At 33.3% G+C, this 17,671-nt stretch overlaps 1 pseudogene; it reads right to left on the minus strand.

Annotated features, from left to right (window-relative positions):
• Positions 1-13,996: 13,996 nt before the first annotated feature.
• The window catches only part of LOC128778386 (40S ribosomal protein S20-like), a 50,927-nt pseudogene continuing 47,252 nt past the window's right edge, over positions 13,997-17,671 (minus strand).

Genomic DNA, 17,671 nt, shown 5'->3' on the forward strand with positions numbered 1-17,671 from the left:
TCCTATGTGAATAAGAATTTCTACATCAATTTTCACTTCAATTTTTCCTGTATTTTCTCTCTTATATCCTGTATTCTAGGAAAATGTTAAACTACATCATCCTGTTTAAGATTTTAACTTTCAAATGCAAGAAAACATCTGTAACTTTTTTTTCTATTTTCCTTAACAATGCAGTGATGGTTACACAACATTATAAGTGTATTTAATGCCCCTGAATTGTACTTATTAGTGGTTAAAATAATATATTTTATGTTATGTATATTTCACTACAATAAAAAGTCAAAAAAAGTTGTCATAATGCACACAACATTCTACAACTTGCATAACCTTAAGGAGCTGTATCTTGTATTTGCTATAAATAGATAGAAGAAACTCATATCTTTATTCCATTATTGCATATTATGGGTGCAGTATAATTCAGTCAATCATTACCTGTTGATAGATATTCAGACCACTTCATTATTTGCAACCACAGTAAAAAATTTGCATGTTTTATTTCTGTGGTTTATATTCTTTAGATATTGACTGCACAATTCTCATTCAAGTACTGTAAGCCACTAGGTCATACTTGCATATTTTAGACAGACGTGGGGCAGGTATATTAGGTCAAAATATTAGAGTTCTCTATTAGGCATTACCTAAATTAAACTTAAAATCAGTAAGGATGGGGTTAAATCAGTAGAGTAGGCTATTATACTTGAATCTGCAGAAGTAATTTATAGTACTTATAATTATGGCCATAAAATCTAGAATGAACTGAGGCTTATGAAAAACTAAGGACAGTAGCTAATATCATTTTAAATGGAATAGGATGCCTTACAAAGTGGCATATTCCTTGTCCTTGGAAGTATTCAATCAAAGTTTAACTGGACACCTGTCAGGAGTATTTTAGAAAGATTGTTACATTATATTAGATACTGAAATATCTGTCCTCTAAGATCCCATTCATTCCTGAGATTCTGAAGTCTAGCAATTAATATAAAATTGAGAACACCTGTTAGTCATTTCTTACTGTATTAGATTTACACTCCTGTAGACAATGACTTTTTTAACATATGACTATTTTAATTTTACTGTATTGTAGTTATATAAATTTAGCAAGGCCTCATGTCCATAAAGTTTTCAAGACTAACATACTGAATTGTAAATGTATTGGAATAAACTTCATGACTTCTAGGAAAATTTCACAGAACCTACTCATATATATGCAACTCATATATGTGCGTTTGTGACATCAGAGTGAAATTATGGGCTGAGACATGAGGCAGTTTCCAGTTTCACATCTTTGGCAGAAAGAATCAATAACCAAACTATATTAAAGAAACAAATATCGCAGTAAAACATGAGATTGGCACTCATTCTTTAAATTCATTTTTAAATAAACATTAATGAAGCCTATATATAAAACAAATACTCTTCTAATTAAATTCTGTGATTTGTAGTCTACCACATTACTTGTGGGATATTGGACAGGAATTTGACCTATCTAAGTCTCAGATCCTTTGTTAAGTGGAAGTAAAAATATCTATTTTATTGAGTTCTTAGAAATAAAAATAGATGCTTTCTGTGACTCACTTAACAGTGTAATAGTATGTATTGTAAGTAGCAGCTGATATTATTTTTGGTACATAAATATGATTTCAAGTGATGATTTCTGCACAATAAAAAAACCTCATATTTCAAGTAATCAATTGAAGAACAAATTGATAAGATACAGTCTGGAAAGAAAGAGTAACATATTAGGTAAAAAAAAAAATCCATGGAGAAAGCTATCTACATTTTTAAGCTGATAAAATTTACTTAAGAATCTCCTTAGGACCTCACAGTTTATTTGACTCTTATTTTTTTAAGTAAATCTTTCCTTTACCACATTGTGTGTAAAGTAGACATTTAAAAATATAGTTTGAGAGAACTAGTAACTAGACTGGCCCAATAACATCACAACAAGAGGTATCTAGGGAAATATTCTTTTAGAAAAGGACATCATATCTAGGTATTCTATGGTTTCAGGCAGCCATCACTACTTTTTTAGTGGCTCTGCCTTTTCATTCCTCTGAGATTTTCCTATCATATGTCTTTTGTTTACTTTTGCTTATGCATATTTCACCACCCTCCCTTAAAAAAGCTCCTTTCATTAGCAGAATTAAAATATTTGAGCTTTCTTTAACGTTTTGTCTGCTGAATAACATTTAATAGTAATCTATTGAGAACCTCCAGTGAGAAACATTTTTTTCCTGACAGAAAAATATCACTTTTACTTGAATATTCAGGTGCTGATTGATTCTGATAAAGATATGGGAAAGTGTCTGATAATACTGACAAGAATCATAGAAATAATTTTTATAATAGTTACCTTTCCTTGACTCATTTTTAACTGCCAGAAACTATATTAAGGACCTTATCTGTATAATTCCAATGAAAATCTCTAACTTCTATGTAATCTGTACTTTATAAATGAGAAATATTCTAAGTAGCAAATGTAAATTGTTTGGCCTTGTTTACCCAACCAGTAAGAGCTATAGTTGTGATACGAGCCTAGATTTGTCTGACTAAAAAACTCATGATTTTAAGAAAGTTTCAAGAGTAATTGAAGTATGATAAAGTGATAATTTTAGGGGTTATATGGGATAAAGGGGAAATAAAATAATGTAAAAGCACTCTTTGGATCACACATCTAAAACCTTGTGCTAAACCAGTTTTCTTTTATTTTCTGTCAAAGTTGTACTCAGAGATTATTCTCTAGGATTTATTTAGAATTTTACATGAAAATTTACCATCAGGTTCATACTTATGTAGTCTTTGGATTGAAAAATTCTAAGCTGAGTTTGAATTCAGTGACTCAATTGTTTTTATATTTATAATATTTGTATATTAATGTTTTATTGAGATGTAAAGTAAAGAGCTTGGATAAACAATACTTTTTTTTTCTATTTTTTTATTTGTATTTCTTAGAGAGAGGTCACAAGTGGGAGAGAGGGACAGAGGGAGACAGAGAAGGAGTCTTAAGCAGGTTTCATGCTCAGCATGGAGCCTGATGTGGGGCTCCATCCCATGACCATTGTGTCACGGCCTGATCTGAAATGAAGCGTCAGTTGCTCAACTAACTGAGCCACCCTAGTGACCCAGGAATACCTTATTTTGATATTAGTACATAATTGTTTTTATATTTTTGTAAATTATGAATTATTTTATATACAGTTTTTCACTTACTATAGACCTTTTTTAATGAGTTTTACTCTAATTACTTTTATGCTTACATAGGAACAGGCCATCTAGTTAGAACTGAAAAAGAACATTCAAATAAATCTGCATATAACCATCAAACTAAGCAGGAGTGGATAATGATCTGAAGAAAGTAAGTAAGAAAAAGTTTCTATGTTCAAATTTTTTCTTTGATTAAAAGTTTTATAAAATGAAAAAAGACATAAAATACTTTTAATTTGTATTCCAAACCCTACCTAAGCTATTGTTAGAGTTCTGTTGCTTTAATTCCACTAGCAACTGGGAAGCTTATTAATGTATTTAATGTCTTTCAATTTTGTAGCCATATTTACATAACAGGAATTCCTTTATCATTCTCTTTCATTTTCATGTAAAAGTCATACTTTTTATAAATACTACATATTCTAGTAGCTCAATAAACTAATGATGTCCATTTCCACAGGTAACAAAATAAAATTTCCGCAAAACCATGCAATTCATACTAAAACCTCAGAAACATCATTTTGTTGACAGTTTTGATATCTATGTCCAAATATATAATATAGCATTGACTCTTTGCCAGTTTTATTTCCTAAGGAGGCAAAGTGCTTAGAATATAATATATACAGTGGGTATTCAACAAATATTTGTTGAAGACATGAAATTTCTTTTTTATTTCCTCCTTTTATTCATTAATAATACATTTTTGAATTTCCGTTTGTTAACCAGACATTTTGTTAATTACTTTGAATACATAAGAAGTTTAAGTGTAAAATGTTGCCCTAATATAAATCCTTGTTTAGATATTGTTACCCTATTCATTAGGTAGACTGTGCTGGGATGCTTCCTGGGTCTGAAGAGTTAAAAATGTTTAGTTTATAATGACCTGCTTCACATCCCAATTGTTGCTTATCTGTGAAATCACGTGATATGCTTCTGAAGGAAGATAATTATTCAAAGCTATATTTCACCAAAAGTTACACATTCAAAAACAGAGTGTTCTTAAATTGCAAAGTTATAAAACTAAGTTAAAAATTACTCAGTTTCCAACTATCTGGACGGGTAAAGCTCATTAGATTTTTGATAGAATTTTATTCATTTACAAGTTATAAGTAAAAGTAACCCGTCTGTCTACAATGCTTCATGTACCAAAGACTTGTAATTTATTGTGTTTCCTGATCCCTCAAGGAAAGAAGAGATTTTAATAAGAAGCTGTGTTAAGTTCAAGCCATTAATGTCATATATTATTTAGCTCCAACTATCATAATGGTGTCTATGAACTTTCTTTGCTCATTATTTTTATGCTTGCTTTAACATAGCAAGCAGCTTGTCCTCTCATCCTGTCAGATCCACAGAGCTATGTGCTGTTGGTCTGAGTACTTGACAGAGAGCTGTCAAGAACTCTTAAGATCCTTTTGCTGATTCGTTTGGGTGTCAGGCTCTAAAGGAAGTTCTTCTTAAGAACAGACAGCCTATCCCTGATTTGGGGGCAAAAGGGAAGATCAGTTATATCATAATATCTTCTGGGCTCAAAATACTCAAGTGTAAATGCTGTGCCATTTAGTTAGGACACTTTATATTGTGCTATGCTGGTTCCAGACAGCTGTGTTTAATAGAGATAAAAATAAATACAGCAGTCAGTTCCACACTTCTTTCCCCTGGAAGGTGAACACAATTTTGAAACAGGTAAAATTAAGAATAAAAAGCATGTTCTTCCAAAGAGATAAAGTGATATCTCACTCAGTCAAGAATTTGACACAAGGTAGAGGTGAAAACACTCATGTAAAGTAAGAACATCTTGAATTTTCAGTTGAACTAACTGTATAATCATGGGCTAATGCCAAGCTCTCTGAAACTTTGCTTCCCTTGTAAGCATGAATCTTAAAACGATAAATAACTTATATGACCATTGTCAAACAAGGTATTAAGAAAAAGGTCTTGTGACCAAGATGGTGCTAATATTTCTTTCAGGTTGACTAAACTTTAGACAGACTTCTTCCAGATTTTATCTAAGCCCTAACCTCCCTTTCTTTAGATCATTTACTTTAGAAAACTTGTCATTGTGAATTCTTCCTCTGCCCTTTTCAGATATAAAAAATAATTTTAAAGCCTTTTGCCAGATTTATTATCCAGGATTGTCTTAAGGATCAGAGGCCATTCCCTTGAAATGTAATCTTTAAGGAAGACAGGCCCTCGGTCTCTGAGGGAGAGTAGGAGCCTGGCATCAGGGGGTGCCTTGCTCTAAATTTTAAAATGATCTCCTTTCATAAAGATATGAGAAAGTTTACTTTTCCTTTGTGTAGGCAAATTGGTAAATACAAATGGCCTATGTTCCCCCTCTTTCTCACCCTCTTTTCAGTTCTTAAAAACTCTCTCTTTGTTTCAGGAGAATTGAGTTTAAAAGGTAGCTGTCCTCTGTCCTCTCTCCTCTGTAGCAAGAGCCTCTACCTGTTTAACTTCATCAGTCTCTTGTTGCTTTGACACATGATAACGCTCTATTTGTGTTTACCATGCATACCACAGCATTCACCTTTGATGATTATCCTTTTTTGCTGAAAAATGACCCAAAAGCTGAGTAAAACATTAATATTGCTTGGTGAATCCTTTCTCAGCATATCTCCCTGAATACAATGTGATTCAGACAGCTCTCATTCTGCACACTGAAACTGAAAATCCTTCTCTTACTGCCACATTTTTCCTAGTAATATTTGTTCATTTTTTAATTATTAAATCCTCTCCTTGCCTAAAATGTTTCCAGAAGCAACAATAAAATATCATTAATTAAAAATGAAAAAAGTGATAAATTTGCACGATAAAATCTTGCAGTAATAGGAAATAGTATTAAAAAGGGAATAAAACCCTCTAGACTATATACCAGGGAAACTATTTCAAATAGGGTGATTTTTTCATAAAGATATTTTCATGCTTAATCACGAATATAAATTTCTTTTAAATAAATTGGAAATTTGGGAATATGTTGTGAATACTCTGTAACTTTTAGAACAATTTATGTTTCTATAATCAATGAAATGAAAATGTTCTAACATTTAATGTGAACACATATAGGTATTTTAAATAGACATATACACACACCCACACACTCAATTTCACTCTCTTAAAATTTATTTATCTATTTATAGTTATTTATTTTATTTTATTTTTATTTGCTTATATATATAATTTGTTGTCAAGTTAGCTAACATACAGTGCATATACAGTGTGCTCTTGATTTCGGGTCTAGAGTCCCATGATTCATCACTTACATACAACACCCACTGCTCATCCCAACAAATGCCCTTCTCAATGCCCATCACCCATTTCCCCCCCTCCCCAACCCTCCATCAACTCTCAGTTCTCTGTATTTAAGAGTCTCTTAGGGTTTATCTCCCTCTCTGTTTGAAACTATTTTTCCCCTTCCCTTCCCCCATGGTCTTCTGTTAAGTTTCTCAAGTTCCAAACACGTGAAAACATAAAATATCTGTCCTTCTCTGACTGACTTATTTCACTTAGCATAATACCCTCCAGTTCCATCCACGTTGTTGCAAATGGCAGGATTTCATTCTTTCTCATTGCCAAGTAGTATTCCATTGTGTATATAAACCACATCTTTGTCCGTTCATCAGTTGATGGACATTTCAGCTCTTTCCATAATTTGGCTATTGTTGAAAGTGCTGCTATAAACATTGGGGTACATGTGCCCCTATGAATCAGCACTCCTGTATTATTTCGGTAAATTCCTAGTAGTACTATTGCTGGGTCTTAGGGTAGTTTTATTTTTAATTTTTTGAGGAACCAACACACTTTTCCAGAGTGGCTGCACCAGTTTGCATTCCCACCAACAGTGCAAGAGTGTTCTCATTTCTCCACATTCTTACCAAAATCTATTGTTGCCTGAGTTGTTAATTTTAGCCACTTTGACTGGTGTGAAGTGGTATCTCTGTGGTTTTGATTTGTATTTCCATTTTGATGAGTGATGTTGACCATCTTTTCAAGTGTCTGTTTGCCATCTGGGTGTCTTCTTTAGAAAAGTGTCTATTTGTGTCTTCTGCCCATTTCTTCACTGGATTGTTTTTTGGTTGCTGAGTTTGGTAAGTTCTGTATAGATTTTGGGTACTAACCCTTTTTCTGATATGTCATTTGCAAGTATCTTCTTCCATTCCACTGGTTGCCTTTTAGTTTTGTTGATTGTTTCCTTCGCAGTCCAGAAGTTTTTTGTCTGGAGAGGTCCCAATATTTCAGTTTTGCTTTTATTTTCCTTGCCTCTGGAGATGTGTTAAGTAAGAAGTTGCTGCGGCTGAGGTCAAAGAGGTTGTTGCCTGCTTTATCCTGTAGGATTTTGATGGTTTCCTGTCTCACATTTAGTTCTTCCATCTATTTTGAGTTTATTTTTGTGCATGGTGTAAGAAAGTGATCTAGGTTCATTCTTCTGCATGTAGTCCAGTTCTCCCAGCACTATTTATTGAAGAGACTGTCTTTTTTCCATTGAATGCTCTTTCCTGGTTTGTCACAGACTAGTCGGCCATACATTTGTGGGTCCAACTCTGGGTTCTCTATTCTATTACATTGGTCTATGTATCTGTTCTTGTGCCAGTACCATACTGTTTTGATGATTACAGCCTTGTAGTAGAGGCTAAAGTCCGGGACTGTGATGCCTCCCACTTTGGTTTTCTTTTTCAACATAACTTTGGCTATTTTGGGTCTTTTTTGGTCATATATCACACATCTGATATTACTACTGAAATGAATGTCTCAGTTAAGAATTTAACAGCACTAATGGACATATTGTGTCTCTTCTATTTTCACCTATCCCCCAAACACACACCTCTTATGGACTCTCACTGCACAGATCAAAAGTGAGGGAATAGAGGAAGATTTGCCATGGGAATGGACATCAAAAGAAAGCCAGAATAGCAATATTTATATCAGACAAACTGGTTTTTAAACCAAAGACTGTAACAGGAAATGAATAAGGTCACTATATCATCATAAAGGAGACAATCTAACAAAAAGATCCAGCAATTATAAATATTTATGCATCCAACATGGAGGCACCCAAATATATAAAACAATAACAAATATTAAAATACTTAATGTTAATAATATAATAACAGTAGGGGACTGTAACAAAACAAATACATCAATGGACAAATAATCTAAATAGAAGATCAACAAGGAAACAATGGCTTTGAATGACACACTAGACCAGATGGACTGAACTGATATATTCAAAACATCAAAACTTTCCATCTGAAAGTAGCAGAATACACATTCTTTTCAAGTGCACATGGGACATTCTCCAAAATAGATCACATAGTAGAACACAAATCAGGCCTCAACAAGTACAAAAAGACTGAGATCATACATGCATATTTTCTGACCACAATTCTATGAACAACCACAAAAAAAATTTTGAAAGATCACAAATACATGGAGTTTAAATAACATGCTACTGAATGAGGAATGGGTCAACCAGGAAATAAAAGAAAAAAAATTTTAAAAAATACATGGAAACAAATGAAAATGAGACAATGATAATCCAAAACCTTTCAGATGCAGCAAAAGTGTGCCTAAGAGAGAAGTAAATAGCAATACAGATCTGCCACAAGAAGCAAGAAAAATTTCAAATAAATAACCTAATCTTACACCTAAATGAGCTAGGAAAAGAACAACAAACAAAGCCTAAAGACATAAGAAGGAAGGAAATAATAAAGATTAGAGCAGAAATAAATGATGTAGAAACAAGCAACAACAACAACAACAAAAACAGTAGAACAGATCAAAGAAACCACGAGGTGGTTCTTTGAAAATAATATTAAAATTGATAAACCTCTAGCCAGATCTATCAAAAAGAAATGAAAAAGGAAAAAAATAAATAAAATCACAAATAAGAGAGGATAAATATCAACAAACACCACAGTAGTACAAACAATTATAAGAGAAAACTATGAAAACTATGTGCCAACAAATTGGGCAACCTGGAAAAAAATGGATAAATTACCAGAAACTATATATATGTAAACTACTGAAAGTGAAATAGGTAGAAATAGAAAACTTAAACAGACCTAAAACCATCAAAGAAATTGAACCAATAATCAAAAATCACCCAACAAACAAAGGTCCAGGGTCAGATGACTTCACAGGAGAATTCTACCAAACATTTAACGAAAAGTTAATACCTATTCTTCTCAAACTATTCCAAAAAATGGAAATGGAAGAAAAGTGCCAAATTCATTCTATGAGGCCAGCATTACCCTGATACCAAAAAGCAGAAAAGGACTTCACTAAAAGGAACTATAGGCCAATATCCCTGATGAACTTGGATGCAGAAATTCTCAACAAAATACTACCAAATTGAATCTAAAACTACATTAAAAACATCATTCATCACAAGCAACTAGGATTTATTCTTGTGCTGCAAGGGTGGTTCAATATTCATAAATCAATCAACATGATCTAGCACATTAATAAAAGAAGAGAACAATATTATCCTCTCCATAAATGCAAAAAAAAAAAATTGACAAAATACAACATCCATTCATGATAAAAACTGTCAACGAAGTAGGGATAGAGAGAACATACCTCCAACATCATAAAAACCGTGTATGAAAAATCATATACGGTTAATATATCATTACCAATGATATCATTAATTGGTTAATATCATTACCAATAGGAACAAAACTGAGAAATTTTCCTCTATGGTCAGGAAAACAACAAGGCTGTACAGTCTCACCACTTTTATTCAACACACTACTCGAAGACCTAGATGCAGCAATCAGTCAAAACAAAGAAATAAAAGGCATACAGATTGGCAAGGAAGAAGTGAAACTTTCACTACTTGCAGGTGACATTACTCTATGTAGAAAACCTGGAAGACTCCACCAAAAAAAAAAAAATTGCTAGAACTGATACATGAATTCAGTAATGTCTCAGGATACAAAATCAGGATACAGAAATCTGTTGCATTTCTATACACCTATAATGAAGAAACAGAAAGATAAATCAAGGAATCAATCCCATTTGCAATTGCACAAGAAATCATAAGATATCTAGGAATAAACTAAGAGGTAGAAGATCTATACTCTGAAAACTATAGATTGCTGATAAAAGAAATTCAAGAGGACACAAATAAATGGAAAGACATTCCATGCTCATGCATTTGGAGAGCACATATTGTTAAAATGCCTATATTACCCTAAGTAATCTATGTATTTAATGCAATCTCTATAAAAATACCATCAGCATTTTTCAGACCTAGAAAAACAATCCTAAATTCGTATGAAACTACAGAAGACCCCTAGTAGACAAAGCCATCTTGTAAAAGAAAAGCAAACGGAGGGCACCGTAATTCCAGAATTCAAGTTCTATTACAAATATGTAGTGATCAAGGCAGTATGGTACTAGCACAAAAATAGACACACAGATGAATGGAACAGAATAGAAAACCCAGAAATAAACCCACAACTATATGATCAATTAATCTTCAACAAAACAGGAAATAATATCCAATGGAAAAAAAAGACAGTCTCTTCAACAAATGGTAGTGGGAAAACTGGAGTGACATGCAAAAGAAAGAAGCTGGACCACTTCCTTACACCATACATAAAAATAAACTCAAAATGGATGAAATCCCTAAATGTGAGATAGGAAACCATCAAAATCCTAGAAGAGAATACAGGCAGTAACCTCTTTGACATCAGTTATAGCAACTTCTAACAGGTATGTCTCCTGAGGCAAGGGAAACAAAAGCAAAATAAACTATTGGGACTTCATCAAAAGAAAAAATTTCTAGACATGAAGCAAACAATTAAGAAAACTAAAAGGCAACCTATGGAACAGGAGAAGATATTTCCATAGACATATCTGAGAAAGTGTTGGTATCCAAAGTTTATAGAGAACTTCTCAAATGCAATAACCAAAAAACAAATAATCGTAAATAAATGGGCAGAAGACATATTTATAGACATTTTTTCAAAGAAAACATACAGATGACCAATGGACACATGAAAAGATGCTCAGTGTCACTCATCATCAGGGAAATGCAAATCAAAACTACAGTGACATATTACCTCACACCAGTCAGAATGGCTAAAATTAACAACATAGTAAAAAACAGATGTTGAAGAGGATGTGAGAAAGGGAGCCCTCTTGCACTATTGGTGGGAAAACAAACTGATGCAGTAATCTGGAAAACAGTATGGAAGTTGCTCAAAAAGTTAAAAATAGAACTACCCTATGATTCAGCAATTGCATTACTAGGTATTTACCCAGAGAATCCAGAAATTCTAAATCGAAGGGATACATGCACCCTGATTTATAGCAGCATTATCAACAATAGCCAAGTTGTGGAAGGAGCTCAAATGTCCACTGACTGATGAATGGATAAAGAAGAGGTGGTGTGTGGGTGTGTGTATAAATATATACCACTTCTTTATCCATGTATCTATCTATATCCATCTGTCTATCTATAGATATAGGTATAGATAAATATAGATTAGATATAGATATAGATGATATAGACTAGATATAGAATGAAGTCTTGCCTGTGCATTGACATGGATAGAGCTAGAAAGTATTATGCTAAGCAAAATAAGTCAGAGAAAGAGAAATACCATATGATTTCACTCATGTGGAATTTAGGAAACAAAAGAGACGAACATGGGGGGAGAGAAGAGAGGAAAACCAAGAAACAGTCTTAACTGTAGAGAACAAACTGATGGTTACCGGAAGGGAGGTGGCAGGGGAATGGGTTAAATAGCTGATGGTCAAAAAGTAAGGACTTGTGATGAGCAGCGGTGATGATTGTATTTAAGTATGGAATCACTAAATTCTACATCTATAACAAAATTAAAACAAATAAACTCAGGAAAACTCCTAGTGGCAGAGAATATGATGATTGTGATATGTATAGTTATTTGTTTCTTTGTTTAAATCCAAAGAACAAAGAGAAGGCAGCAAAATTTTGTCAGATTTTTGTTTTGAAAAGATCTTTCGGCTACATATGAAGATCAGAATTATATGAGCTAAGATGTTAAAAGACCAGTTTTGGATGCTGTCACAGTAGTCCAAATGAGAAGTGATGTTTGTGAGTATGTTAGTAGTAAATACAGGGGAAAAAAAGGATGTGGGTTTGAGAAATATTTAGTAGATAACACTAACCGATGCAGCAGTGCATTGAATATAGGAGTGGCTTACAGGGAGAGGTGAAAGAATGACACCAAATTTGTGTATGTTTGTGGATTATGGTGCTATTTTCTGGAGTAGGAGACACTGCATAAGGGTCAGATTTGTTCACTTTCATGAGTTAGAAGATGTACTGAAACATATAAAAATTATCGAGAAGCATGTTACTATTGTACTGAGGAGTTCTAATTACTGCATTTTGTTCCATTGAATGTAAATGCTTCATTTTGTTTAGAATTTCTTCATTGCTGGACAGTTAAACTCTGTTCAACTTTTCATTAAAATAGATAATGCTACGATTGGACATCTTGGTGCCATTAGCTTGTTCCTTGTTTCAGATTATTTATTAGAATGAACATACTAGAAATAGAAGTCCTGGGTCAATGAGTACTAAAACTTATTTTGCACTTAGTGAATATTGCCAACTAATTTTCCAAAATACTGTAATTACTTATACTGCCCCTAGCAAAACATACATATACAAGCTTAATTTCAGCCGTGTACTCATGACAAGTTCAATAAACCACACATCCACTCCATCATGAAGTCTCTTTTAAAGAAGAAAATAAACCTCTCCACATCCCACATAAGGCTAGCCTTCTGAGATTTCTAAGTGTTTTATATTTCTTTTCTCAGATTGATTGAGAGTAATAGTGTCTCTGCTTTCAGAGAAAACTCTTTTGTCAGGATGGCCTCAACACTCTAGCACCTACTAAGCAATTAGACTAAAGCGAACAGACACAAAAATAATACTTTACTCAAAGTCTAGGTCATCATTTTACTTAATTATTAATCTTATTCAAAGCAATATTTCCCCTTTAAAAATGATGATTGATGAAACTAAACATTTAAATCAGGATAATTCATAAAGAATATTGTACATATAATATGTATGTATAAAATTGTATGTATCATATATGTGTGTGCATATAAGATTCTGTGTATTAGAATAACAGAAAATATGTGTGTGTGTGTAGGTGTATCTATATATGTATATATTTTCTCCTGATGTATCATACTGTACCACTCTCTAAAGGCAAATAGTGTTAATTAACATTTTTTTAACCTTTCAGATGTTATTTATTTATTTGTTTCTTTGTTTTTGGCTATACAATTTTATTAACACAAAGATATCATACTATGTCTACTATTTGGTGACCTGCCTTCTTTTCTTATTTCAAATAATGTTTGGTATATGATATTTACGTATCATTATATGTGCATATCATAAACTTCTTTTTTGTTTTCAAATGAATGCAAAATTTTCCCTTTGTCTAGATGTCCATAGTTTTTTTGTGTCAGTTTTTATCACTGGATATTTAGAGTGTTTCCATTTGTTTTTCTTTTTTTAAAAAAGTGACACCATGCCCATCTTTTTTTCATAGTCATTTACACACCTGTCTAAATACATTTAAGGATAGACTAATAAAAGTGAAATTGCTGAGTCTATATATATATATATATATATATATATATATATATATATATACATATATACACATTAAAATTTTGGTTATATATTTATATATAGCATTCTGGTAGGAAAGTTGTATCAACTAAATTCTCTATTTATTTATTTACAACTGATAATTGATTTATTAAAAAGGTTGATTTAAACATCTGTATTGGTGACTTCAGTGTTGACTCCTGGTTCAGTACTGATGGAAACAATCTGCTTAAGGTCTCAGAAGGACTGTGCGAATCAGTGCGTCGCATATGGATCCTCATTTGAGAAAGATCCCAGGTCTTAGAACCGTCACTACAGGGTTTTCTTGTAGTGATTCTCAGAGTCACCGTGGGCATCAGCCTGTCCTTTCACTTTGAGATGTTTTTCCTTTGTGCCTCTGATCAAGTCAGCACATACTCTTTCGAAAGGCTTTATGTTGCTGCTAGGTAGATTAATTCTCATTTGATGAATCGCCACCTATGGTTCCATGGGTGTCTTCCCGGAGTCTTGAAAAGCTGTTGCTGAGTGGTGGTTTCCTGATGAATTTGTTCTTCGCAGAAAGGGAACGGAGCTGAGTCAGGAACAGGAGCGGGTCATCTAGAACTCTGCTGTAGCTGCAACCGCAAGTTCCTCAGAGAGTTAAATTCTCATATTCAATAGTGAGTATACACAGTAGTATGCTGATGAATGCTTAACAAGTGGGTCTCTGGCTTAAAAAAACAAAAACAAAAACAAGCAAAAAAACCGAAACCACAAAACTATCTTTATTGATAGTGATTGACAAACTCCGCGACAAAAATTCTTCAGCCAACACCAGTTTCATACTAACTACCTGAACAATGTTACTGAAATTAGAGTTGTGCAGAAATGAACAAATCAGCTCTCCTGAGCTGGGAAACCTGTCTCTAGTACGCCACTCATTGTGCTTCCTCACAATCACTTAACTATGGTGCTATCCAACATTTAAGCGTTTTCCATTTTATAGATTAGCAGAGGTACTTGTTTTTAGTAAGTGAATAGTTTTTCATAAGTTAATTGGGCGTTTTCGTGTTAGCTGTATGTCCATGTTCTCTGCTTCATTTCCATAGGGTTGTTCATCTTTCTGTAATTAATTTGAACCACTTATTTCTGTAAAAGGAAAGCATTCCTTTTTTTTTGTTAAGTTGCTAATATTTGTCTTAGTTGTCATTTATCTTTTAACTTTCATTATGATTTTTCATTTATGTGCTGCAGAGCTTTTAATTTTTATGAAGTCAGATGTATTATCTTTTAGGCGTTCAGATTTGTAATAATTAGAAATTAATACATGGATAAATTAATGAATGTATTTGGAGGTCAGTTTTCTTACCTGTCAAGTATAAATTGATGGCTATATTTCTTCCCACTTCAAACAGTATATAATCCTTTAAAACACTTCTATTTTGGTATCTTTAACCTAACCTGGGTTATTTCTCTGAGAATCAAGTCTTACAGAGAAAATTTTCACTCAGCAAAATAATCCACCATTCACTAGTAATTTACTTGAGAACAAACCTTCATTTGTATCTTATTCCTATTTCTTGCCAAATGTGTGGAAATTTCCTAACCAAATGACTAGGTTCTTTCTTAAAGTGAGAGCAGGACCCATCTTGTAGTTTTTTGTGGGGAGTGGGGGGGAATGTCTTCTAGTGGGAGATGGGTTATTCCTTGTGGATATTGTTTCTCATGTTCAGTAAGAATTTCTACTTATGAAATCTGACTGCATAATCCTTATATAGTATATTCTGTAACTTTCCCCTTAACTTTCCTACACTTTTTTTTTAAAGGACAAGTGAAAGACAAGGAGAGATATAAACACAAGCAACTTTCAAATTGTGATTTCTTATCAGTTGTAGATGAGCTGTTTTAAGTAATATAGGTATAATACCAGTGATGTTTTTTTGTTTATCTTCAAATTCATCCTCCATTTTTCTACCATGATATCAGGTTCAAAGGACCTTAGATGCAAGATACTGGACTAGATTACACCACATAAATAAGATACAGCCATACCAGAAAAATAGTGTGAATGTGTGTGTGTGTGTGTGTGTGTGTGTGTGTATGATTTAGCTGCAATCTCTTCTTAACTCAGAAACTGGTTGTATTTAATATGCTGCTCATAATTATATATATACATATATATACACAAATATACATATATATACAAATATACATATATATGTATGTGTATATATGCATATACGTACATATAATATACGTATGTATATATGCATATATACACACATATACATATGTATATATATGCACATATATACATATGTATATATGTGCATATATATACATATATATAATTATAAATATATTTAGTTATTTAAAAATATGATTGTTAGGATATCTGAAAACTTTATAAGTTTCTATTTAACACATTAAGAATCTAAAAGAAAAAAAATATTAAAAGGAATGGTAAGGAACATAATGGGTATCCAGGGAAATTAAGGAGCAATGGTTGGAAGAGGTCTTCCCTCTTATCTCTTCTGTTACTATCCTCAGTGTTGCTGCTCGAGGTTATCAAGGACTGCAGTTAGAGAAAATGAATGAAGAGATTTATTAACAATAAGAGATGGAGAAATACAAGTCAAGTCCTTTGCATATTCATTTTATCTCAAAGCTCTGAACTGGTAGCAGGTAGCTGCAGTATACCAGAATAGTGATATATTTCTTTCTTTTTTCTTTTTTCCTCCTCCTGTCTCTCTTCTCTCTCTCTGCTCTTCTTTTAGCACATCAGATCCACATTCTAATTAACTGGCATTATAGCAGGGTGGGAAGGAAGAATGAGACTAGTGTATATGTGATGGGTGTAGAGTGAGAAACTGATTCTGACAGGGCGAGGAATTGTAGTAATTAGGAAAAAGCTGAGCGACAAATCGAGATTCTGCAAAACAGAAGGGGGACAAGAGAAATTGCTCTTCCTCTGACGTACATGAAAGCAAGTGTTTCCAACTGCTTTTTAAAGTTTTTTTTAACAACAGTTTTAGATGTATAGTACAACTGAAAGGAAGGTACAGAGGTTTCTCATATTCCTCCTGCCCCTACACATGCATATCTTTCCTCATTATCAGCGTCCCCTATGAGAGTGATACCTTTGTTACAATTGATGAACGGACACTGACCCATCATAATCCCAAGTCCAAAGTTTACATTAGAGTTCGCACCTGGTATTGTGCATGCTGTAGGTACACTCGAATGTACAATGACTTGTGTCCCTCACTAAAGTGTCATACAGTGTATTTTCACTGCCCTGAAAATCCTCCGTGCTCTACCGATTCATCCTCCCTACCTCAGTCCCTAGAAACCAGTGATCTTATTACTGCTTCCATAGTTTTGCCTTTTTGAGAATGTCATATAATTGGAATCATACAGTTTGTAGCCTTTTTAGGTTGGCTTTTCATTTAGTTATGTACATTTAAGTTTCCTCCACGTCTTTGCATGGCTTGATAGCTCGTTTCTTCTTAGTGCTAAGTAAAAATTCATTTTCTGATGCACCGCAGTTTATTTATCCTTTCACATATTGAAGGACATCTTGGTTGCTTCCAGGTTTTGGCAATCATGAATAAAGATGCTGTAAACATCCACATGCAGGCTTTTGTGTGGATATAAGTTTCCAACTACTTTGGGTAAATTCCAAGGGGTGTAATTGCTGGATCATTTGGTAAGAGCATGTTTCGTTTAGTAAGAAACCACCAAACTGTTCTCTAAAGTGTCATGCTATTTTGCATTCCCACCAGCAATGAATGAGAGCTCTTGTTGCTCCGCATCCTGGCCAGCTTTTGGTGTTGTCAGTTTGCTGGATTTGGGCCATTT

The sequence above is a fragment of the Panthera pardus genome, unplaced genomic scaffold, assembly GCF_024362965.1.
Source record: "Panthera pardus isolate Hobbes unplaced genomic scaffold, ASM2436296v1 HiC_scaffold_2, whole genome shotgun sequence".
Classification (NCBI taxonomy): domain Eukaryota; kingdom Metazoa; phylum Chordata; class Mammalia; order Carnivora; family Felidae; genus Panthera; species Panthera pardus.